Source organism: Trichosurus vulpecula, chromosome 3 (genome assembly GCF_011100635.1).
Source record: "Trichosurus vulpecula isolate mTriVul1 chromosome 3, mTriVul1.pri, whole genome shotgun sequence".
Lineage (NCBI taxonomy): Eukaryota > Metazoa > Chordata > Mammalia > Diprotodontia > Phalangeridae > Trichosurus > Trichosurus vulpecula.
In genome coordinates this window covers 238,546,042-238,552,273 of record NC_050575.1, presented here as the reverse complement: position 1 = coordinate 238,552,273, position 6,232 = coordinate 238,546,042, and the positions used below count along the sequence as shown (strand labels likewise).

Genomic DNA, 6,232 nt, shown 5'->3' with positions numbered 1-6,232 from the left:
ATTACACCTCTCCCCACTGAATACTACCTTATAACAAAGCTGTACAAATGAACAAAAAATCAATCATGACTCAAAGTATTGACTAATTGACTCCATGCCTCAATTCTATACCACCTATCTGATAAGAATAGGAAGAGGAGCTTCATCGTCAGTCCTCTAGAATCAAGGTGTATCAGTGCATTGCTATGAATTCTGATCTGGGTTCTGCTTACTTCCCTCTGCATCAGCTCAAACAGCTCTCCTTTAAATTTATAGATTCTTCATATTCCTTGTTTCCTATGCTACAAAAAGTTTCCATTACATTCACATGTCACAGTTTGTTCAGTCATTCCATACTCAAAGTGCACCCTTTGTTGCCATTTTTTTTGTCTACCAAAAGGGATGGATGGAACAAAGAATTTATTAAGACCCTGCTACATGTCTAGCACTGTGCTAAATACTTTATAAATATTATCTCATTAGATTGCAAAAAGTGTGATATAAATAAATTTTTCGTCTGAGCAGCATTGTGAGGTATGTAGGGTAAATACTATTATCTTTAAGTAATAGAAGGTAGAAATTATATTTTAAGAGGTTAAGTAATTTGCTCAAGGTAATGTAGCTATCTCATTGAAGTGTCTGGGGTAGTAGCCCAGCATACTGAAGAGCAGCATGCTATAATGCAAAACAGAATGTGTGGAATTAGGAATTGTATAGTACAGAGGGTGCTGAACTTAAGAGGCAAAAATAAGTATTCAAATTCTGCCTCTGGGGGAAGAGAAGAAAATAAGTACTTATGTAGCACCTATTATGTGCCAGACATTATATTAGGGACTTTACAATCATTATTTCATTTGACCTTCCTCCTCCTCCTCTTTCTCTTCCTCTTCTTCTTCCTCCTCATCATCATAGGTAATGTTCACCACGTGTCAGGCACTGTGCTAAGTGCTTTAGAAGTATTATCTCATGTGATCCTCACAACAATAACCCTGCAAAGTTGGTGTTGTTATAATCCCCACTTTATAGTTTAGAAACCTGAGACAATCAAAGGTTAAGTGACCTGCCCAGAGTCACACAGCTATAAGTGTGAGACGTGAGAATGAATTTCAACTCATGTCTGACTCCTGGCCCAACTCTCTATCCACTATACCACCTACCTCCTATTGCAATCCAGTATTTGTTCCCTCTAACATTTGCTCACTGTGTGTGACCACAGGTATGTTGCTCAACCTCTCTGGTCATTAATTTCTTCCTCTGTATAATGGAGTATTCTTCATAATAGCATGAGTCCAAAAAGGTTGTTGTGACAGTCTCCTAGATTATGTATGCACAACATTTTGTAAACCTGAAAAAATGGCAGTTATCATCATTGTCTCATCATCACCATCAGCATCACTCCAAGGCCTAATTCCTTTTCAGTGCACAACACTCTCGTTTTTTCAGTATGCTTTAAAACAACTTTGGATGCATAACTTTCTAAAACTTTGCAAATATTAAAGGCAATTATTATAGTAGTTATTCTTAGAGAAAAGGTCATCCTTTGTTGTATGTTTCATATAATCTTTAGTTCTTTTCATAGAGGATTAGTAGATTTTTTTCCCATGACAACACTGGAATAACTTGGACTCCTGAATTAACTATTACAGAGTGGTTTCAAATACATGACCAAGAAATAAAAAGAATCTATACTATTTCACCCATAAACATTAGTCTTCTGTAATTGCTTTTCTAAGATCTTCCTCTTATTTAACCTATAATCTTTTCTTCTAGCAAGGAGTTCCACAATTTTAAAGGTCATCTGAAATAATTTCATTGTCTCACTATGAATTGGTCCCCCTCTTTTTTAAATTTCTCCAACCACTCTTCAATACGAATATGAAATTTGCTTAACAAGATAACATCCTTTTTATTCACAGTTCTTTTTTCCCTCCCAGAATTTAACAGCCTTCAAAAGATAATGAGCTCAGTGAATCTTATTAACACACTAGCACTTGATTGACAACTAAGTGTACAGCTGACATAATCTAATCTGAATTATAATTCAATTACCCATTGAGTCTTATTTCTAAGACAATGTTAGTATGTCAAGAGTTATTTAATATTCAAATGTTTTCCAGGTACTATATGTAAGGTTCTTTTGTGATTAGAGGGTACCATTTTCCAAAATCAAAGTACAGGATAAAGCAAAGTATTTCCATAGTATTTTTCTTCCTGTTGAATAGAACATTTTCAAGTTGTCCCCATCCAGAATGCTATCTTCTAACCATTGAATCACCTTAACTCCTGCTTATCCTTCAAGTCTGTCCTGACCAGTCTAGCCCTCATTGATCTATTCCTCATCTGAATATGCAGAGCATTTATAATCAATTTTACTTATTTGGAAATTTAATAATTCACTATATTATATAAACATGCATATTCAAAAAGATAAAGATAGATACAAAGAGGGACAGAGAGGGAGAAACAGAGACAAAGATAGAGGTAGAGAAAGAAACAAAGACAGAGAACAACATGGAATAGTAGATAAACATTCCGCTGCAGGATCAGGAAGACTTAAGTGCAAGCCCCACTTTTGACACCTATTAGATTCTGAGCAAGTCATTTAGCCACTCAATTTGCCAGGGAACTCTCCAAGATTACAAGTTCCAGAGCAGGTAATGATCTGTACTGGTATAGGGACTTTCTTAATTCCACATTCCCTATGACAAAGAAATTGCAGTTTCAGTTAAAAGACACAAAATGCATTTACTTATTTACTGTATGCAAACATGTATTTACATACATGTGTATATGTACATGTACATATATATAGAGAGAGGCAGTGTGTTATAATAGAGTGCCAGCCTTGAAATCAGGAAAACCTGGATTCAAGCCCTACCTCTGACAAATACTGGCTATGTGAACTTAAGACAAATCATCTAACTTCTCAATGCCACAGGAAATTCTGTATGACTACAAGCTACAGAAAAAATTCTACTTGATTTGGGGTTGAGGAAGCTTCATAATCTGGGAGTTTCCTATATCAATGAATCACAGGAAATCAATCCCTGCCTTTGACTGTATGAATATGTTATCTGATAGATAGACAGACAGACAGACAGGCAGGCAGGCAGGCAGACAGATAGACAGGCAGAGAGACAGATACAGCACGTACTAGAAATTTAATAAAGGTTTATTGACTGTGGGATACTCAGAAGAACTGGGAGTTTAAGCGACCTCCTTAAGTTTACACCATCCAAATGGATAAGGCAAGACTTAAACTCAAGATTTCCATACTCCAAGGCCAACCCTTTATTTTCAACACCATAGTAACTCTTAGGGTACTATCTAGATACTTAAAAAATCAAAGATTGGAAATTACAATGAAGAGATCAGGATAAAATTCATTTCAGAAACAACTCAGCATTTTCAACAATCCCATACTGCTCACTGACAGAAAAGTCAACTTTCTAAGTACTAGTATTGTGCTAGTGATGCTATGTGACTTTGAACCATGGAGCACTATAGATCTCGGAAGAATAACAATTATAGTTGTGACATGCACAAGTAGAGAGAGTGCTCATACTGATGAGATGGTAGGATATATTGAATGAATAATATTAGAGTTGAATGTTTACCTTAACTTATAGCCAGATCACATGAAATAAGTATAGTCAAGTGAACACCCTCATACTAAGCCTCAGAGAGTTGAAGGACTTGCCAAAGGTCAAGCAGCTAGTTAATGGCAGAATGAGAGTAATATCCCAGATTCCCTGGACTGTAGAGTGGTGGTGCTCCTAGAACAACATAACATCTCTCTAATTATTTCGTGGACATATGCTTTATCTACCTATAGGATCCTGGAGGACAGATAATATGTCTTATGCTTGTGTAGCTCCCCTAGGGAAAACAGTAATGTGGAGCACATAATGGGCATTCTGCAAAAGCTCACTGAATTGGGAAGCCTTCCTTGGACAAATTATAGACAAAATACATAAGACTTGACTCCCAATATTTTTATCCAAAAGCAAAAAACTCTGACTTTTCATACTGAGTTTTTATCAGATTCCGTATGTATTGAATTGTATATTTTTAAATGGATAATTGAATCTATCATATTTTGAAAAGTGTATTTGGTATACTGTATCACCATCAAGAGAACCATCTTCAGGGCAAGGACTGTATCATCAAAAGTATAACAAACCCCCAGAGCAGAGAATTAGGTGCTCCACCCAAAGTACTGCTCAATAAAAACGACTGGTTGACAATTCATAAAATTTGCTTGGTAGTTGAAAATATGGAAATAATATTTGAACTCATTTTGTGAAATTGGGCTATGATTTAATTATATAAGCTGAATTGCTAATGAAATAATTGCAAATGTCCAATTAAATGAACTTGTTTGTCTAATGTCTGTTCATGTATTCTTATTGTCATAAACACTAGCTTTGCTCTTAATAGTTTTATCAGTATATTGGATAAACTTCTCTCCTCTGAATTCTCATGGTTCCTAAGAATAATTTGCTACTTACATTGTATTATTAGTACTTATTGTGTATCTGTGACAAGATTCATTTACAAACCTTTGTAAGTAGGCAACATATATGTATATATGTGTGTGTATGTACATATACACACATGCGATATTTGTAATTTTTTCTATGTTGCAATATTTTCTCACTGTGCAGAGGAATTCTAGGTCCAGTTTAGGAAAAATACCAGCAACACTGTTACACCTTTTTCATTTAAATATATTGATTAATTGTAGCCCCACAAGTGAGAAAGTAAAGACAAATTTTTCGAAGCACATTTATGCTATTCCCCACCCTCATTCTCGTAGATAAGATACCCCTCTCTGCCAGCTGATACTAATAGAATATATACTCCTAGAGGGCAAGGACTAAGTCTTATTTATTTTTGTATATAATAATTGTATGTAAATGTGATTGAGCAAATCAATCAAATCTCATTCAAAGTGATTACCATAACAATGTGAGAATGAGAATCAGTTAGTCAATGACTTTAAGCATCAACAATTCTTGTTCACCTGGAGTGAAGTTGTACTAGAAGCATACTGGGATTGGCTGAAAAAGCTTGGTCCTGCCTTAAGAGTTCACTTTAGGTGTTTTCACGTCTGCTGTGGAGGGTGTGGCAGGATTAATTAGATAGGAGCTAGAGAAAGTGAGTGCTCCCAGATGTCCCAGGGCTCCAGTGCCAGCTTTGATCCCCACATTACTGTCTTCTCCCCAAAGGGTCACCTGTACCAAATAGAATATACTTTTAAAGCTATTAGCCAGGTTGGCCTCACATCAGTAGCTGTCCAAGGGAAAGAATGTGCATTAATTCTTACGCAGAAGAAAGTACCAGACAAGTTATTGGATTCAAGCACAGTGGCTCACTTATTCAGAATAACTGAAAACATTGGCTGTGTGATGACAGGAAACACAGCTGACAGCAGGTCTCAGGTGCAAAGAGCTCACTATGAGGCTACAAATTGGAAATACAAGTATGGCTATGAGATTCCGGTGGATATGCTGTGTAAAAGGATCCCAGATATTTCTCAGGCCTACACACAGAATGCTGAAATGAGGCCCCTTGGCTGTTGTATGCTATTGATTTGTGTTGATGCGATCCTGCAGGCTACTACTGTTGATTTAAGGCCCTCACAGCTGGAGTCAAACAAACTGAGTCAACCAGTTTCCTTGAAAAGAAAGTGAAGAAAAAATGTGACTGGACATTTGAACAGACAGTAGAGACAGCAATAACATGCCTGCCTACTGTTCTATCCATTGATTTCAAAGCTTCAGAATTAGAAGTTGGAGTAGTTACAGTTGAAAACCCTAAATTCTGGATTCTCACAGAATCGGAGATTGATACACACCTTGTAGCTCTAGTTGAGAGGGATTAACACTGTAATTAGTCTCCATGATCTACTATGTGCTGACCAGGATATTTCGTAAAAAACAACATATTCATCAGTGGTTCTGGATTGAAAGATGAACCATACCCCACTGAAGTGGACTTGGGTCTGTACAAATAAAAAGAAGTTTTAGAAAAAAAAAGAGTTCACTTCAAAATATCAGGCCAGTTCTGGTAAAGAAATTTAAGCAGCAGAATGATGGGAGGGAGTAAGATTTAGAAGAGACCATTTTAGGGAAACTTCTTAGGAGGAAGTGCTAGGAGTCATGAGAAGAAGGGGGAGGGGAGAAGGGAATCGTTTCAACTTTGACCTTGTCCTAGGTCTCCTCCTCCACTTTAGGAGCTTTGGAAGATT

General features: G+C 36.6%; 1 pseudogene; it reads left to right on the top strand.

The window, feature by feature from the left end:
• The first annotated feature begins 5,153 nt into the window (after window positions 1–5,153).
• LOC118844065 lies at window positions 5,154–5,897 on the top strand (annotated as a pseudogene).
• The last annotated feature ends 335 nt before the right edge of the window (window positions 5,898–6,232 follow it).